At 40.0% G+C, this 20118-nt stretch overlaps 1 protein-coding gene across 10 annotated transcripts in view; it reads left to right on the forward strand.

The window, feature by feature from the left end:
- Positions 1-20118, forward strand: part of KLF12 (KLF transcription factor 12) — a 436833-nt gene that overhangs the window by 62904 nt on the left and 353811 nt on the right. The window contains exon 1 of one of the 10 annotated variants that reach the window (XM_040487368.1): positions 8566-8911. The exons of the other annotated variants lie outside the window; for them this stretch is intronic. The gene's annotated coding sequence lies outside the window, so the exon portion shown is untranslated. Of the gene's footprint in view, positions 1-8565; positions 8912-20118 lie in introns of those variants that run through there. 10 annotated transcript variants of the gene reach the window in all.

The raw sequence follows: 20118 nt of genomic DNA on the forward strand, positions 1-20118 counted from the left end.
GGCGCCCCAAGATGGAACGTAATTTGATAAGTTAGGTGGCATGGATCTGCTTTCCTCTTATTTCCAGGTAAATTCGTATTTTCAGATAAAATTTCCTTTATAGAGAGAGAACTCAGGTTGAGTGGAGAAGGCTGAACACTATTCCTGCATTTCCATAATGTAGTGTAAGTTTTTGTGGTAGATTGTTCAGTTCTAAGGGGAAGGAAAATTTGGGAGGTGTTATTTATTAGATTGACATTGTATTTTACATTCTTTTGTTTATACATGAAGAGTTGCTCATATTTTTCCATCAGCACCAATTTAAAATCATTATACAGGGTCAGACTCCTGGCCAGTCAGGGAGAGTCTTGTCTCTGATGACGCCATGACGTGGTTGCCCTTTTAACATAGCCCACTGACATCTTAATGTCTTAAACTACCACTTGTTTCTTTTGAGTCCATTTTAGTTCACCATCCATTAAAAATAATTCTCGCACAGATTAATTTTATGTAGGTTTGCTACCTGCCATGTAAAGTAGTGATTTTTCCTTTTGTATGTGTTATTTCTTTTTCTTTCTGGTTTTAATGAAATATACCCGAGTGTATCTCGGCCAGCATTAAATGGTATAAATTGTATTATAAAGTCCCTGGAAATTAGGATCCTATAGATTATTTGGCTTATGTTTCTAGACCAAAACACTACATCATTTTCATATAGCTCTCCCACATCGTCATAATCATTAAATTGTTACGTAGGTGTCGTGTTTAACATGCATTATTTAGTAAGGTCTGGTAGTTAATACTATGCAGAGCATCACAACTCTGTAAAGGTGTAATGCTGTATGTTTTAGTTTCAGTTCTATTTGGATAGTGTTTATGTTTTATTAATATATTTTTTAATTTTTTTAAATGTTTATATTAGAGAGAGAGAGAGAAAGAGGGAGGGTAGAGAGAGGGAGACACAGAATCCGAAGCAGGCTCTGGGCTCCAAACTGTCAGCACAGAGTCCATCGTGGGGCTCGAACTCATGAACTGTGAGATCATGACCTGAGCTGAAGTCAGACACTTAACCGACTGAGCCACCCAGGCACCCCTGTTTTATTAACATTTTATGTGTTTCAAGAGTGTATTAGAAAAATATCTTTTTTGAGTTGTTCATAGTGACTTTTGGGTGCTAAGTTTATTAATAACTTGCCACCCATGATTCTATAAACATGTACACTGATAATTTTTCCATCATGAAATGACCTTGTGTTTTTCCATGAGGGAAATGTTCCACACCCACTCCCAGAGTCTCAGGAGGTCCCCTGTATTGCCCACAGGGAGAGTTTTGAAACTTCACTGCCTTTCTCATTCCTTCTACCAAACAATGCCATTCTCACTGTCACCCGATTAATGTCTGTGTCCTTGAAACAATAGGTGTCTGTAGGTCAAGAACATCTCAGCTTCTCACTTGACCAGTTTGTAGCCCTGTTACTATCTAGTGCTGTGCACCTCCTTCCCTCCTGCTTGCAGGCAGGTAAGTTTCTCTGGGTTAGGGGTGCCCTGACATCAGTGCTCTCAGAATCTAGTTACTTCCTGGCTTTTCTGAGGTCAGTGCCATCACCATGTCTCCCATGTCTGTTTTCATCTCCATTGACTAAGCTCAGGCTTCTTTTGCTAGTAATCTCTTAACTGCTAAGTACAATAGTTTCATTGGTGATCTTATTTGACCTTGCTTTTGTTTTTGACATGGTTGGTTACTTCTTTAACTTCCCTTTCCATATTATTCCCACGTTCCTCTTTGTTCCTTTTGGTTACTTGTTAGTCTCCTATATTGGTTACTCCTTCTCTTTTTGGCCCCAAAGTTGGTATTTGGAAGTGTGTCATCTTTCTCTCTCCTTTCTTAGTGTGCCCATTTGTTTCTGCATCTTCAAATTCTATCCATATGGTCATGAGTCCTAGAAAGACACCTTCACCTCTGGATTACTAGACCTGGAAGGCCAACACCCTATTAAATATCTCCATCTGGATATATAATAGCATTTCAAAATCATCATATTCACAACTGTGCTCTTTATGTTTCTTCAGAAAGCTTTCATTTCCTATTTTTGTTAATACATTTTTCACTGTCAGCTGCTAAATTCCCAACCCTTGATTCTCAAATTTTTTTTTTATTAAAAAAAATGTTTTTAAATGTTTGTTTATTTTTGAGAGACAGAGAGATAGAGCATGAGCAAGGGAAGGGTCAGAGACAGAGAGGGAGACACAGAATCTGAAGCAGGCTCCAGGCTCTGAGCTGTCAGCACAGAGCCTGATGAGGGGCTCAAACTCACCAACCATGGGATCATGACCTGGGCCAAAGTTGGCACTTACCCAATTGAGCCACCCAAGTGCCCCTTTAATTCTTCTTTTTTAATGTGCATTTATTGTTGAGAGAGAGAGAGAGAGAGAGGAGTACAAGTGGGGGAGAGGCAGAGAGAGAGAGGGAGGCACAGAATCTGAAGCAGGCTCCAGGCTCTGAGCTGTCAGCACAGAGCCTGATGTGGGGCTTGAACGCCTGAATTGTGAGATCATGACTAGAGCTGAAATCGGACGCTTAACGACTGAGCCACCCAAGCGCCCCAGATTCTCAATTTTTGACTTGTTTTCACTTACCCTTCTATCTGTCATCTGATTTTACCTCCTTAGTATTGTTCCGCTGTGATTTTATTTTTTTTAATAGATTATTTTCATAGTCTCATAACTGGTATCTTTACTTCCATTCGTTTTCTAAACTGCTTAGAAAAGATGCTGGGCTGAAATACAAGTATGACTCTGTCATTCTTTTGTTTAAAATACAATGATTCCCTGTCATTTATCTCTGAAACTTAGATAACTTTGTACCTCACAGGTCAGCTCCTGCCCTAACTTTCCAGCCTCTTCACAATTTGGGAACTTTGGTGTTAGGGGACCCCCCAGCACTTTTTAGCGCTGCCCTGCTTTTGCACATGTGCTCTGTCAGAACGTGTCTTCCCACCTAATACATATCACTTGTACTCTCTCTCCTGGCCTCATCTAAAGTCTGTCTGATTCATTGAACTCACTCCATTGCTCTCTAGACTACGTTAGATTTTTTTTTTTTTTTTGGACACTTAACATTTACTTATGATGCTTAGTATAATGGATTGTTATTATTTGTTAGCATTCCTTCTACCCCATTAAATTTTGGCTTTTTGGAGGGCCAAAACCTTTTTCTTTGTATTCACAGCCCCTGTTATAGTGCTTGGCACATAGTAGGCATACTAATAAATACAGTGGAAAGAAATAAATGAAAGAAATAAAAATCAATAGTTGGTCAGTTAGTCAAAAAAGTTGTAAGAGTAGAGGAGCATAAAAGTGATATACACATATCAAATATTTTATTCAAACATAAACTTGCAAATACATACTTTCTGACAAACCTTTGATACAAGGCCTCGACTTTTTCTCCCAGTGTGGATCCACAGATGTTTCTTACCAAAACCAAACCCATAGTGGATTGTCTGTTTTTTCTGACTTTGAAGTAAAAACTTGGACATGCTCTTGCAGTTAATTATGATTAATTTTTCCCATTGTTGTACAATTATGAGGCCCATACCTTATTCAGTGCCAGTTTTTAAAAAATTGTATCTTTTATGAACTAATCTTTGGAAGTTTTCCAGGCATTCAGCTTGCTTTTTATAGAAACCCACAGGCATCTTTTCATCCTCCTATTTCATTTATCTAAGTAACGCGTCACTTAAGAAAATCACATTATAATAAGGTGTGACTGCATACGCAGGTTTAGGATCCGTGCTATTCTTACTAGAAGTGCGGTTCAGCTGATTGCGGGAGAGGTTCTCAGCCTGCTCAGGAAGGAGCCTGCTGGTCGGACTGTTCCTGGTGCATCAGTCAGTATGACTTAAAACGGGAATGGAGGTCGTTGGTTCATCTGAACAGTTAAGTGGAAGTTGGTTAAAAACATTTTACCATGTTTGTCAGATTGATGCTAAAAAGATGCTTATGTCTGTTGGCATTTTTGTAACTAGAAAAGTTTAATGCAAACTTGCCTGCTTTCCTGTGCATTTTCTCATCCACGTCATTTATAAACATGTTAGATGAGACCCCTTTGAGCGCCTGTCTGCTTGGAGTCCTGCTTCTGCATCTGTCTCTTGGTCATTTGTCTACCGCTTTAACTGCGGCAAAATGTGATTTTTAGAACTGGTCCTTGGTTTCTTCCAGTCTGTTGATTGCTCTCAAGTAGAGCGATCGACCATGTTCTGTCATTAATTCCTGTTTATTTTTGTCCCTCAATACGTTGTTTTCTTCAGTGTTTGGAAGGTCTTCATTTTGACAGCTCTGTGGCTGGGCACCCTGTTAACATCCTTCTGTGGAGTGGCTGGTTGCAATTAAAATTTTATATTTGAGCCAATGGTTTACAAATTCCACCTTGAGTTTTTAATTCTGTGATCATGCCGATCAGATTTTTGTTACATCTAGTTTAATAGTTAGGTTTAGACTGTCCCTTAAGTTAATTACTGTTTGATTTAGTTCCTGCAACCTGTTTCGAAATATACGTTGATATTTTCAGTATTAATACTTCTCCTAATAAAGACCACAGAAACAGTTACTCAGTCTCTCTCTTTTTCTCTCTCATCTAAAATATATGCTTCACAGAAAATCTTACTTTGTTTCCAAAGGTGTTATCTTTTTGAGCAACATTTTTTATTTGCTTTGGAGCGCTTTGAGAGGTTACTCACAAATTCCTTCTTGTCAAGCCTAATGAGCAGTTTGTCCTTGACCTGCTAATTTTTGAGGGTTTCCCTGTATTCCTTGATAGGGCTCATCCCAGATTGTGAAAAGCAGTTGGCTATTTATGTCCCCTCCGACCCTGGGCTTTAAACTTCCACGATGGCTTGGTCATTTTGGTCCATAGCGGATGTTTATCTCGGGCTCTGGCTTAGGGCTTTAAGATGGTCTTCAAAATACTTATGGTTTATTTTCTTAAAGCTGCGCATTTCCTTTTTTTTTTTTTGCAACAAACAATGTCCCATTTGTAAGGGTTAACTAGCAACCTGTTACAGCTGTCTTCCAAGACTGGGGTGATGGTTTTATCTGGTTTGGCAGGACTTTTTCCCAATGGGCAGCTGTTTTTGATGTTTTCAGTGATAGGTCAAACTCTCCTGCCTGAGACCCAGAGGTATATATTCAGATTGCATTACCATTTTCTTGGTGGTTGCCCCCCCCCCCCCCCACTATGTTAACTAAAACTGTGAGACTATTATCTAAAATGATTATAAAAGGAGTATCTCATAGTTTGACTGTACCGGCTCTTTCTTTATAATATGTATATGAGTTGGTAATGGCTAGATTTCATAATGAAGGGAAATTATTTATGGATGGAGAAAGCATACTAGACTATTAGAGCATGTAGCTTAAGAAAGCAAGTGTTCAAAATATTCACCATCTGCTTCAGTAGACTTTATTAGAATAACATAGTATGGTCTGAAAACCCCCCAAAGGCATCTCCATTTCCCCTTCATAGTCTCCTATGCTAAGTATCTTCTCTGGGTCCACAGGCCTTACTAGACTGTGGATGTGCAGAGGCCACATCACCCCCAATGCGCCTGCCTGCATCTTGCAGGACTTCCAGCCCCTTTTAAAATCTCCTCTGAGGGGCGGGTCCTCAGGGCCGCCTTCTGTGTACGGATGAATCTTTCCATCAGTTAGTTACCAGGAAGAATCTCTTGCATTTCAATCTGTATTTGGGTTACTAGTCTACTCTCAAAAATGAGGCATAATTCCTAAACAGGAAACATGCAGCTTTAAGAAAATAAACCATAGGTATTTTGAACACCATTTTTGAAGACCTTATCCATAGGTATTCAGGGCCATTTAATGTGTACTGATGAATCATTCCATCAGCTAGTTACCATGGAGCGTCTTCTCAATTTCAGTCTCTTGCTCACTTCATAAAACTTCTGAGAGAACTTCTCCATTGCTAATTCTAACTCCAGTAAGAACGCTAATTTTGTATATTTAGAAGGATCATTCGGAGTGCTCTGAATTGTCAACCCTTGAGCAGAAGAGGGAATGCCCCTTGAGGTCACACTCTGTAGCCAGGGTCCTAAGCAATGTGCCTCAGGCACTTTCTCCACATCACTCCTACACTGCTTTATGGTCTCAGAAAGTGGATATTTGTGCTGAAGCAAGGACATACAATACCGTCCTGAGTCTCTGGTGGCTGTGCATATCCACCCCCTTACCCAATAATATGGAGCACAGTACAACACAAACAGTTCTAAAATCCTCACCTTTGAGCCAAGAAACAGTTTTCATGCAAATGGATACCAGAGGGGTCACCAGATTTCCACGTCATCATAAATACCTAGATATGTGTCATTTCCTGTGTAGTCCCTAGACACTGTGATGGAGGTAAATGAGAGTCCAGATAAATTGCTACATAATAGAAATATTAATAACTTTGAAATAGTCCCGAGTGTCTTTCACATTTGAATTTCTCACTTTGAATAGTTTGAATATGAATGTGATTTATTATATATTTTAGTGTATATGTGTATATACTAGGATGTAAGAATGTGCATATGAATTAGATACATGGATGTAAGAATGTGCATATGAATTAGATACATGGTGGTATAGTGTGTGCGTATGTATATATATGCAGTAATACAAAATAGATTGATACATATATGAATAAGTTGTGTATATGAATCAAACAGTGCGGTGTACATATGTGTATATATGCGTGTTGTGTTTGCATGTGAATCAAACACAGGATGGTATAATGTATATGTGTGTATGAACTCAACACAGTGATACAATGTGGTATGAATCAGACACAATGTATGTGTGCATATGTGTTTTTGTGTATGATTCAGACACATGGTAGTATGTGTGTGAGAGAGAGAGAAAGAAAGAATCAGACTCAGAGTAGTATAATTGGATAAGATGCAGGATGTGAAAAAAACCATATAGGTTCCAAAATAACATCTATGTGAGTGCACAAATCGTACGATCTTTCTAGACATCACTAGTAAAAACTGAGAGTTTTACTAGCTCTAACTAAGGTCCTTTATGGTTTTGAGATTTGATGGTTAGTGTCGTCACTGTCACAGACTACCTAGCCCATTCTATCACTGTGTGAATCATTATATCTGTAATGACATTTAGAGTTGACCTTTCAGCATTCCGAATCTCCATTGTATCTTTGTTTATTAGCCTCTGCAGGAGAAAGACATAATAATTCTAATTTCATGATTATTTCTCTGAACTATGCCCAAAAAGGTCCTGGTTTTTATAATTAAGGGAATCTAATACTTCCTTGGCTATACTATCAAAATCAAATTTTCTAAATTGTTGCATTAACATAAAGAAAAAATGGCAGCGATCGTGTGTCTTCTTGTTAAGGCTACGTGGCTATATAATACCTAACTAAAAAATCTTTGAGTGAGTGAAATCCGTGAGGGCAGTATTCGTCTTTGTTGGCTCTGGATAGTACTTGCCACATGCTGGATACTTAGCAAATATTTATCGAGGAAACAGATCATTGTAAATTGCATTTGAAAAATTCATTCTCATATATGTACCCTGTGTTCTCTCAAGATTCCTGTCTGATGTTTAGGTTGGGACTACTGGAGAGAGGTGATTTCCTGCCATCCTGTCTGCAAGAAGGCAGTGCCATGGAGATGCTGTTTGTGACAGACATAGAGGGATTGAGGGGCAGTGGGAGTAGAATGTTAGTGCCTTTCTCTCTTTTGGGAACAGTGATTGCACCCCTTTTAGAGGAACCATCTTAAACCAGTGAACCAAATTATTTCATTAGTTCTATGTCCATACAATCATATGGGGGCTTTTTCTCCAGGCATAAATCTTATGTCCATTGGGCACTGAAGCAGTTAATCTAAACGCTCTCTTTTGGAATCGAAGTGCAGTGTGGACGTAGCACTGAGTTATGTTGCCAGAACATCAGAAGGTCCTATTTTTTTTTTTTTCTATAGAATATTCTCTTACTAGCATGTGGTTACTCTAAAAGGAAGTGAAAAATTCTATAAGGGAAAATTATCAACATTTATAAGACTATTTGGTGATCTCATAGAGAGCACCTCTTCTGTTGCATGAATGCCTTACACATTTTTCTTTCAATTTCAGAAACCATTGACACATTAATTATTAGGTGTAGTGGTAATTAATTTTTACTTTGATACTGTATGCCAGCTTTCTTGTGGAAAAGGAGCAAACATGAGAAATAATGCTTTAAAAATCTGATTATCGGTTATCACAGACATTCTTCAGGAAGATATTTGGCCCTAAAATGAATGAAATGAGAACACGTTACGTAAGGTTAGTATACCTAGCAGTTTTGATGTCCTTGAAGTTTAGCACAAAAAATGCTAATACAGACTGGGGTGCTCGATACTGGCTATAGGTTAGCTCTTTTAGTTCAGGCCTCTTTGCAGGGTTTTGAAATTTTTGCATGAGGTTTGTACTGCACTTAACCTTACAAAGGAGGCTTCCTCTGGAGTCAAAATGAAACTGAATATTCATATTAGGGGTGGTGGGGAAAGAAAAAATGTCCTCCCGTTAGAAGCAGACTGCATGAGAGTTCTGCCAACTGGCCTGTTTGTGAGAACTAGTGAAGTCATCAGTGCAGAGCTATTTTAATACACTGACACGGTGCTTCAAGGCAGCTGGAGGTGCGGCACAGAGGAAGCTCTGAGAGAGAGGTTTGCAGAAGCAGAAAATTTTCCTGCTGACTGACAGCATCAGCATTTCACACCGGCTGGGACTCTGACATCTCTGGGAAGCATGAGGGCGAGTGTAATGGCCCAGGCAGAAGGAGGGGAAGAGGAGTTTTAGTTATTACAGGTTATCCGAAGCAGTGCCTCAGTATCAAGATGCCAAGACTGTCCCACAGAATGGGTTGCCATGGGTAAGGAGAAAGGGATGGCGGAAAGCTGGAGATGAAATCTTTTGTTTATAGAGCGAGGTGGTTTCTTTTTCTTTTTTCGTTTACTTGAGAAGGTTGCAGATGCAAAGCCTGCCCTTTTGCTGATGCAATCCTGTAGGAGATTGAGCAAAGTAAAGGAAGTGGGAGATATATATACATATATATATATGTATGTGTATATATGTGTGTGTGTGTGTGTGTGTGTGTGTGTATATATATGTATGTATAATTTATCAGTATCTTGAAAACAAATGGATTACTGTGCTGGACAGGCCCAAAGTGGGAGAATATCCTGTTAAGTTGCATTTTCAAACCCTTAAGAAAAAGATCTATCACTTGTGAAGAAAAAAGTTTTTAACCTGAAATGCATTTTAATTTTCGGATTTTGAGCTCTGCCGTGTGGACCCTGTCATTCAAGATCGTTCAGAAAAGCATAAATGAGTATTTGATTAGAGAATCATCTACCGGATGCTATTTTAACCACTTCCGAAACCATCTAAAAGTGTACACAGAGCCTCATCCCTTTAGAGACTGAGAAAAAGTCCACATACATCAACCAAATGGAGGTAAATTCAGACATAATGAGATACTGAGTTTGAGGGTAAGAAATGAACTCTTTTTCAGCTTCACTGATGCAGGTATTTTCAACCCCCAAAGTAAGGTGTTCTCTGATTAGTAGCTTCTCCTACAACGGGGAGTGAATCAAAGCAGACACTCTTTAGCGTGAGGGCACTCAGGGGTCACGACTGTGAAAAGCTGCCATGATTCAACCCCAGTTGAGCAATGGGAAGCCAGAGACAGGAAGCTGCCTTGTTTATTAGAAGTAGGGTAACCACAGTCTCAGACAACTCAGGAAGATTCTGCTGGCACTTTCATTCTGAACAGCAGGCCCTGGTGCAAAAGAAAAAGAAACAGCCAAGGTATTTGGCATAGGTGTTTCTATATTACTGACACGTACAGAGCTCCTGTGTACTTCTTAAAATTTTTAGCTTCACAGGCACAGCCCTTGACGTTTCTTACTCATTGTTAAAAGTTTAACAAAGCTCTCCTATAAAGTCAAGGTTCAAGACACTGCATGGCCTTCATTTACGCAATGTGAAATCCAAGTAACGTAACCTTTATTTAGGTGACTGCTTCCTTCAGACTATTCCAAAAGACTTTTATCCAGAGATTTCCATCATGTTTCAGCAGGAAGATCAAAACTGCCTTGGGATTCCTAGGAAGGTGGGGGAAGGGATTGCAAAGTAATTTTTTATTTGACAAAATTTGGGGCATCACTTGGAACTTTTGCCCTTACGGATGAAAAAACTGAGACCCAAAAGTGTCTTTCTCACCTGAAACCTCACAAGTCTAGGAAGTATCTTGGAAATTAGATATATGAATCGAATTACGAAGTACTATATGTCCAATAGTAGACTTGCCGTTTTTGGGGCAAATTAAGAAACAGTGCAGTGGGGTTAGATTAAGGCTTTCTGGGATGTAATTTATGCTTTCTCTGATACTTAGAAGGTACTTGAGGATTCATGAGATTTGGTGTAGTTTTTAAATGTTGGGCTTGAAATCTGTCTCACCCATTATTGCTGTGGGACCTTGGACAAGTGACTTATTGTCTGTGGGCCTCAGTTTCCTCATTTGTAGGGTAAACTTAATAATAGAACCTATCTAAAAGGATTGTTGTGATGTTTTGAAAGAATAGATCTTGCATACCTTAGCTTGGTGCCTGGTTTGTAGAAAGAGCAAAAGAAATGTAGACTTGTGATGACTAATACTGTTACTTTGTTGTTCGGTACTTCAAGGCCCTTGTTTGAAAGATGCATTTTCCTTTGTGTCCTCTACACAAGGGACCAAGGTCTAGATTTGGCCCGCTGCCCTCACCCCTGCATCCTGGAAAGTTAGTTTCCCTTCTGGTGGACTGAAATAAATGCTCTGTAAGGAATAAAGATCGAGAAATTAAAACCTGTGAATAGAGATCAATGAACATTTCAGAGAGAGTAGATAATAGGACTAATAGCCCCAAGTTCATAGTGGCAGGTTTCATTCATGGTCATTTTGTATGTTCAGATTTCCTCTTTCCTTCTACATCTAACTCTGGGCTGTGTATGGGTACGCACATACTTTCATATATTTTTATATGTTGCTTTTAAGTGATCAAATTATGAGAAACATTTCTTTGTATCTGTTCTACAGATGAGAAAACTGAGGCTCTAAGAAACTTAAAATAAATTACATAGAGTTAGGAGAGGTGGTTCAGTTGGTTAAGTGTCCGACTCGATTTTGGCTCAGATCATGATCTCATGGTTCGTGGGTTTGAGCCCCGCGTCGAGCTCTGTGCAGACAGTTTGGAGCCTGCTCGGGACTCTCCCCCTCCTCTGTCTCTGCCCCTCCCCCACTCAGTCTCACTTGTGCTTTTTCTCACTCAAAATAAGTAATTAAACTTAAAAAAATTATGGAGGGTGAATTCATCCACTGTTTCATTTTTTTTTTTTTTTTTTAAATTTTCTCCCTCCCTGTGTCCCCATATCTCCTCTCATTTCATTTCTTCCTCCTGAGTGTATATTCTTGGCTTTTTTCCTTTTTGCTCTTTGTCTTTCTCTTTTCCCTTTGCATGTTACCATTCCCCTCTTTTATTTTCCTGATTTCTCTGATGTATAGCAAAAATAACTTTGAAGACGTTGCTGTCTCTAATAATATTTGAATTCTTATGCTAGTCTTAAAAGCAGATGATTATGTTTTCTCTCAGAGGTGTTGAATTAAGTTGCAGTTTGTAGCAAATGATGTAACTCATCTCTCTTGTGTGTCCATGACTAGCTGATAGGAAAAGTAATTTGCTATTCCTCTTTAAGAGGTGGAGGCAAGTCATTGACACAGCTGGAAGATTCGCTTCTTCAGTGATAGATAATTCAACTTACACTGAGTGTTCTGGTTCTAAAAGACATCATAGTAGCCACCCTTTTGATTGTTTTAAATCTGTCTTTTTGGTACAAAACCTGCTGTAACCCGCTCTCTGAGAGTCCAGTGAAATTAGCCCCTTTTCAGAAGTAATGGGAGGAGGTCAGGGTTTTCTCTTGGTCTATGGGGATGGGGCGGAGACTGTGGACAGGAGGCCCCTGAGCTCTGCTTGTGTCTCACCGTCTCAAACTGGCTGTCCCGGTTTCACTTTGTACCTACCCATGCACACACACAGCCCCTTGCCCTGGCTTTTTTTTTTTTTTTTTTTTTTTTTTTAATTACAAAGACCATGTGGAATTACCTTTATGAAGACAAGGGAAATAGAAAAGTTAGATGTTCAGGAACAAAAAGCTTGAAATTGGGTCCTAGACCATGTTAGTAAAATTCCCTCATCAGTTTTCAACAGCTTGGGCCTGGCAGCCCAGCATAGTCTGTAACCCTCTTTCTTGCTCTCCTCAATGGCTCCCAGCAACTTGAATAACTCTGAGCTCTTAAGTTATGCAGAGTATTACAATTTTTCTCTGGCTCTGATGACCAGACCCAGCTCTGGACCTCCTTTTGCTCACGTAAAGACCGTATTTTCTGAGTCTTCTGTTTCCTTCTTTACTAGGCCCCACAATGGCAGGGGAAGAATGCAGACTTCTGTTACATGGAGTTGAATTTCACTCCCCTTCCCTCCCAGAGGAGGCAGACATGGCTTCTCAATATTTTTCCACTCCTCTTTTACATGTAGAATTATAGCCAAAACAAATTACGGTCATCTTGGCTTTTTGGTTGACTAGACTTTTGATGAGTTGGAGTTGACTGTAACTTTGAAAGAACATTTTTTAGTTTGACAATATAGCTGGGTAGCCCGGTTTTCTTTTTCGCAGATTACTTTTCTGATCCTATTTGTAGACCAAAGCATGGCAAATACTTGAACAACTTTCACTTCTGTCTGTGTAGGAAACTCTTCATGTTAAATAAGATTCTTCTACAGTCAAAGGGGTATACTGCATAATTTCACACCTAGTGCCATATAAGTTGGATTTCTTATTCATCACACACCATATGCAGTGTTATTAATCTTTACTGTAAGTAGAATGACAAGTGAGCAATAAAAGCAGGCCTTAAAAAAAAAAAAACCACTACCAACAAACATACAAGAAAAAAACTCCCTAGCAGATGCTTCCAAAAGAAGTGACAGTCAGTGAAATGTGGGTTACATGTATGTTGCATAACTGATGCACTGATGTGTATGCTCAATATGGTCCTCGGTTTTCACTTCAGATCACAGTGTGGTCTCCGTTCTTTTCTCCTTCTCCCTCTCTGCTCTCCCTTCCTTCCTCCTCTGCACTTCCCACAGCTCTTAAATCCTATTCAAGCATCTTCTCTGGGTGGGAACCCCTGGACTCTTCCTCTGCCCTCTTCCAGGCGGATGTTGCATTTGTCTGTCTGTGATCCCAGGCACACTCATCTTCGCTCAACGGGGTTGAGAATAGCCTTTGAAGGTGGTTGGCACTGCTAGAGCGAGATGGTTCCTGTTTCCTCTGCCTTTCTTGTACAACCCAGGGTGGCTCGTGGGGTTGTTTTGTCTGTTGTTATCCATGCCTGCTCTGCCAGCTCCACCTGGAACCTGTTCCCGGGCCTTATGCATGCAACCGTTTATCCTGGCCCTAGGGTTGGTGCTTTAGAGCTATTGCCTCCTGGCCGCCTACTGCCTAGAACAACTGTGTTTAGGGTAAATTGATGCTGTTGTTTTTCTTCCAACTGTCACCATTGCTTATCCGTACCCTTCTCTGTTAAACGAAAAATATTCCGTGGACACATCTTGACTGTTTCATGTGCTGAGGCTTGGTGAGCCCTGCCTACAGAGAAGTTAAGACCAGCCCAGAGGGAGAAGGGCTTTGTTATAGCAACCATGGGGAGTAGGTTAATGGGTGCTGATTATGCCCACAATTTGTTTCCATACTCTGGGGATGAGCATCATATGTTCACGGTGATACAGAAACCAGAGCTGCTGGGGTAAGCCTCGTTGCTTTCTACCGCATCTTGTAAAGAACCAGGAAATTACAATTTACAACTATCTTCAAATACTCTGATGGCAAGGCAAATGCCTTGCACTGATTTGTTATTGTAGCCCATCAGCAGAAGGCATCATTTTTTCTTCTCCTTCTAAATAAATTGTGTTGCAGCCAAGGTTTTGCTTTTTATTTTTTTTTCAATGTTTTTTTTTTTTTATTTTATTTATTTTTTGGGACAGAGAGAGACAGAGCATGAACGGGGGAGGGGCAGAGAGAGAGGGAGACAGAATCGGAAACAGGCTCCAGGCTCTGAGCCATCAGCCCAGAGCCCGATGCGGGGCTCGAACTCACGGACCGCGAGATCGTGACCTGGCTGAAGTCGGACGCTTAACCGACTGCGCCACCCAGGCGCCCCAAGGTTTTGCTTTTTAAAGACATTTAAGTGAATGGAGTAGATTTGAGAAACTGATGTCTAAATTTCCAACTTTTGTGTTGCTAAGACTGCGAGGCATTTTGGTGAGAATGTACAGGGAAGAATTTGACTTATTAAAACTTCAGGTTAGCTTGCCTTTGGTAGTTTTTCTTAACATGATTTTTTTCTGTCACTTTTAAAATATTTTTGTAATGTTGTCAGTCGCTGGTATCCTGGGAGTTGAGATGTTTTGTTCATTGTTGCCTATTCTGCTAAATGCTCTTGAGCAAGAAATTTAACTTTTGTCTTAACTTCCCTGTCCATAAGATGTTAGTTACTATGCTTATTCCCCACTTTTTCATAGGGATGTCAGGACGCTTTGGCACCATTGTTATGTGTAAATACAAAGTATAATATTTTAATGGAATTTTAATTTTCTTTAATGTCAAATCTTTGCTCACTGAATTTTAGTCAGGATAGATGTGCAGTGGAAATGTTTAAGCTCGTGAGTCATATTTCTTAGTAAGATCGTAGACCTATTCCTTATGCTTTGAGAAATGGGGCAAAAGCAATTCTATCAAGAATGGAAAGTATACTATCCAGTGAGTGAAAGCCCCTGATGTTAACGTATTCAGTAAAATATATGAGCACACTGATGTGTCCAGAATGACACAAATGGGGAGGCCACACAGCTGGGAGAAAATGTCTAGGCAGGGACGCCTGGGCTCCGATCTTGACGCGGTCTCTCATTAGCTCTGTGCTCCTGGGTCAGTTAGGGGTTGTTTTCTTATTTGTAAAATGAGTCGTTTGAGCTTGCTAATTCCAAAGTTCCCCTGTGTCATCTTAAAACCAAGTTTCTATTCCCTGCCCTTCCTTGCCAGCCTCTCCTGTCAGTGTCAGGGCTTGGGGCTGGGCCCACTGCAAAGGAGCTGATGCAGAGACGTCCGTGAGTGCCACACTCTGTGGGACGTATGTTGCCAGTGAAAAAGGAGTCCGGCTCCTGATGATAGTGCCTTTAGTGTTGTTGTTGTTTTGTTTTGTTTTGTTTTTTGAGAGAGAGAGAGCGAGCGAGCCAGTCGCATGTGCGTGTGCATGCTCGCAAACAGAGGAGAGGCAGAGAGAAAATCTTAAGCAGACTCCATACCCAGCTCGGAGCCTCATGACTGTGAGATCATGACCTGAGCCAAAATCAAGAGTCAGATGCTTAACCAACTGAGCCACCCAGGAACCCCTACCTTTAGTGTTCTTTAAATAATATTCTGTATCATGTATCCATTACTTTTGGCCAAAGTGTCTGGAAGCTTACATGATGACACTGAGTTAGTTGCTTTGACTTCTTTTTGTGAATTGTCCTAGCTGCTTTGAGTAGCCTAGTGGTTTTTAAATTTTGGAGTTAGGGGTCGACTTTATATGTTTTGTTTTTAACCCACTTTGGTCTAAGAATTTTGATACTGTGAGTAGTCTGAAATACCCCTTGAAGGTATACTGGAGCAGTTTCAAATTCAGCATACTACCTTAATCGTGTTTTATAGGATGGAATACATGGAAAATTTACTGGGATTGGAATTTTATTAAAAAAAATATGACTCACGTTACTTTTCTTACAACTAATAAAGAAACCTTTAAATGTGCATAGCAATATTCTGTACTCATTAATCCCACAAAGTAAATGTACCTCATTTCTCAATGAATATGAGTTTCTAGGTCCCATTTTACCCTTTATCCTGACCAAAATGCAGATTGCCACAAGATTTTCTTTTTCCTCCACCTCATTTTCCCTCTCAACAATGTACTAATATGATTTTAAGCAATATTTTTAGCATTTTTTTTTTTTGTTCAACGAGATTTATGTGATAATGGTAAGCTTTATAGCCATTCCTTTTACTTATTGAACATCTGTTGTGCTCAAGGTCCAGCATCCAGGTGTATGACCTCCACTTTCTCTAAAGCATTGTCCTGGCTGTTACTGAAGCCAGTGGAGGCAGTATGTTGAGTGAGTAACAGCACCAACCTCTTACTGCTTGCTTGGCTTGTGGCTTTGAGCAGTCTTACCTTCTCTACCCTGGTAGGATTATTGAGAACATGAAATGAAATAGTTGAGAATTCTGTCTATTACAAGGAATATGGGGGCGCACAGGTGGCTTAGTTGGTTGAGCGTCCAGCTCTTGATTTCAACTCAGGTCACGATCTCACGGTTCGTGATCTCACGGTTCGTGATCTCAGGGTTCATGTTGGGCTTTGGCACAGACAGCGCAGAGCCTGCTTGGGATTCTCTTTCCCTTTCTCTCTGTCCCTCCACTGGACAAGCTTGCTCGCTTACTCACACTCTCTCTCTCAAAATAAATAAACCTTAAGAAATGTAAAATATTACAAGGAATATGTATTAAATATATTATGAAGTATGTTTAGATATAGTTTTTCACCACAAATGGCCAATGAAATTTTTTTTGCTATAAATATTTTATTTAATAGCTTATATAAGATAGTAAGTGTACTTTGATACTTAATCTAAAGTGTACTTTGATGCCTTAATTTAGGTGTTGCGGTTTATTTTAGCAGGTATCTGAACATGCTCATTATGAACATGTGGCCAAAAAAACCAAAAAAAGTCTAGATAATAGAGTTTCCTGATTGATGCAAGGGCTTTCTCCTGTTTAGGTGTAAGTTAATATACATGAGCTTTCTTACTGATTGCTGGTACGGTGATGGTAGATGTAGAGTATAAGGCAGCCAGGGAAGACTCTGGAGGTTTTAGAGGGAAAGCAAGACTGTGGGTTGGAAGAGGTGATGAGAAAGGCCTAGAGCCAGGGAGTAGAGTATATTGGGTAGTTTATGAGGCAGAAGTGAGCAGAGTACATGCAAAGGAGAGAAAGCTAGTTGCCTTCCAACTTTTCATATGAGCCATAGTAGTAGGAGAAACGGACAGGTACCAGGAGGGCTGACCTTATTAGAGGGGGTACATTTGATTCTGTTTAATTTATTTCTCATGGCTGTGATGTTCAAATAGCATTCACTTTAACACTTTGGAAACTGGAATAAGAACTTGCTTCAGGGGAAGAATTCTTGCTCTGAATCGTGTGTGATGTGATCTGGCCAAGATGGTGGAGTGTGGTGTTGGGCAGTGTAGATAGTCTGCTTCTTTGGAAGTTAACTTGATTCTCAGCTTTGATGGATGGACCCATTGTTATTTCCTTTCCATGTATCAAAAAACTTATTTTCAGTACTAGTCTTCTCATGAGTGGGGCCAGTAGAAAAGCTTAAAAAAAAAAAACCTTAGAATTATTGATTAAAAAATGTAAATTTTCAGAATTACCTTATGGGAAGCAGGTGAGCAAACCATAAAAATGCGTATCTGCGGCACTATTTCCTAGAAAAACTTACACAGTATGTATCATGTTTCTGATATCATTTAATCCTCAAAATTACTCTGAGAAGTTACTGTATCTTCCTTTTTTTTTTTTTTTTTTTTAATACATAAGGAAACCGAGGCATTGAAAGGTAAAATAATTCGTTTTGGGCCACACACTTAGAAGGTTTGAGAGCCAGACATGGAATTCTTATCTTCTTATTCTACTTGTCTCTTCTTTTTATTTGACCTCACTTCTACTTCTTTCTACTTGATCCCAATTCTGTCTTTCTCTTTCTTTCTCTCTTTAGGGGTCCGTTTGGTGTGAGTGGTGATGGTGCTTTTGATCTTCTGATGATAGTGGACTCCATCCCACTCCTCAGACCATGCTCCACCTCCCTTCCTGGTACCCTAAGGCTCTTCCCCTGTTTCGCTGTTTCACTTTCTTTTTCTTCCATCCCTCCCTCTGTTCCTCTCTTTTCTTCCCTGGTCCTCACCAGCAGCCAAGAACACACTCCCAGGTCCCTGAAATATGTCCCTTGATATGGAGGAGACCTTGCGGAGTTATCTGTGGTGTTTGTAAGTGTGTGTGTTTACTTTCTACAAGTGGTTTCATGCTATAAAACTCATTTCCTTTTCTTACAGTTCACCCAATTCTGTAAGTTCCGTTTATGTTGCTATTAGTTCTCACTTCTGGGTAGTATTCTGTAACATCCACCTACCATAATTTATTTTTCCATTCCCTAGTGGAAATCTTGAATGCCTTTAAGTCCCAGTACTATAGTCTTGCCTGAAACATTTCCCAGAATGTGTCCTTAGGAAGAGTGACGTTACCTGATCATAGAGGGCATAAGCACACTTCATTTCATTAATTACTGCCATATTTTTATTTTTTCCACAATTGCTGTACTAGTTTAAATATCTACCAGCTGTCTGTAAAGTTTTCCCTTTCCCCAAACGACTGCCCAAACTTGTTATTATTCTCTTTTTTAATTGTCTTCATTCTGATCAGCATAAAGTAATGTGTGGTATTTTGATGCGTATTTACTTCTAGTGAGTTTTCACTTCTCCCTTAGACTCTCTCCCTCATTAGAATATATCTTGCCTTTATTGAAATTCAGACCCTTATTAATTCTTACTTGAATGGTTGAAATGCCATTCTGACTGGAGTCTCTGCCTCTCACTTGCCAACTTCCCTGCTTGCTAAGATTCATCCTCTTAAACTTGTCACATGGGTCCTCTGCTCAGAATCTCTAATGGGTTCACATCCTTTTTGGTGTCAACTCTTCTTGTGTAAATTGCACGCCCCACCACACCATGTGGTTGGACTCAGTGTGTTCTCAGTCTTGACCCCCGTGGCTCCCTGTGACCCCTGATACGTATTAGGTCTCCTCACTGTTCATTACTCCACGTGGAATACCCTCCTGCTTCTATCAGAAATCTTCTTCATTTTATCTTTTAGTTTTGATGTTCATCAATATTTTGTTTGCACATAGTTTACAAAGTCAAAATTGACCAACAGAGATTGTAAAGACAAAGCAGCAATTCTTTGCTGCCCCCCCCCCCCCCCCGCCACACTGTTTTTCCATCCTCTAAGGAAATTTTCTCAACTTGTACAGGTTCTTTTGATTTTTAAGCATTGTATCTCTAAATAACTTGTTTATATTGCTTTTTCTCTCTTTTATTTCCTTTAGTATTAGCCTTATCTGTGGACCTCCCAGTGTGTAACATGTGGATTTAGCCCTTTTCATCTCCATTCCCCCACTAAGCACACAGCTTTCTTGTCTCTCCAACATAGTTGACTCAGCCTTGATGAAATCAGTGTTAAATGTTTACCTAAGTATACCTCTAGAGGTGCTTCTCACACTTGTGCTATGATGATTACCTTTCCTTTCCTATAGATTTTATCCTCTGATTTTGTTTGCTGAGTTTTCTTTTCTTTCCTTTTTTTTCTTTCAAGTTCATTTATTTGTTTTGATAGGGAAGGTGCAAGTGGGGGAAGATCAGAGAGAGAGCAGAGAGCGAGAATCCCTAGCAGTTTCCATGCTTCCAACGTGGAGCCCGACATGGGACTCCAACCCACAGACCTGAACAAGACGTCAGACGCTTAATCCACTGAGCCACCCAGGTGCTCCATGGTTGCTGAATTTTGAGCATTCTCATCCCTGCTTAATCCCCCAGTTGTCTGATACTTTTCTCTGTGCATTCAGAGTCACAGAAAGTTGTGTCAGATCCTTGGGGCGTTCAGCCCTACTCTGCCTTGTGCACAGCTCTTGGCCTGGGGTCCCACGACCATCCTTTCCTTTTTTTTTGTGCCCTCTGTCTCCTATCTTATGGTTCCTCCTTTGTTTGCTCCTTTCTTTGCTATGCCTATCCTCCTGAGGAGCAAGATTGTAGGAGAGATACATTTTTGACATCTAGCATGTTAAGAATATCTTTACCTTTGTACTTAATTGATAGTGTTGTCAGATCTGGGATT

The sequence above is a fragment of the Herpailurus yagouaroundi genome, unplaced genomic scaffold (assembly GCF_014898765.1).
Source record: "Herpailurus yagouaroundi ecotype Mexico unplaced genomic scaffold, PumYag 164, whole genome shotgun sequence".
In the NCBI taxonomy this organism is placed as follows: domain Eukaryota; kingdom Metazoa; phylum Chordata; class Mammalia; order Carnivora; family Felidae; genus Herpailurus; species Herpailurus yagouaroundi.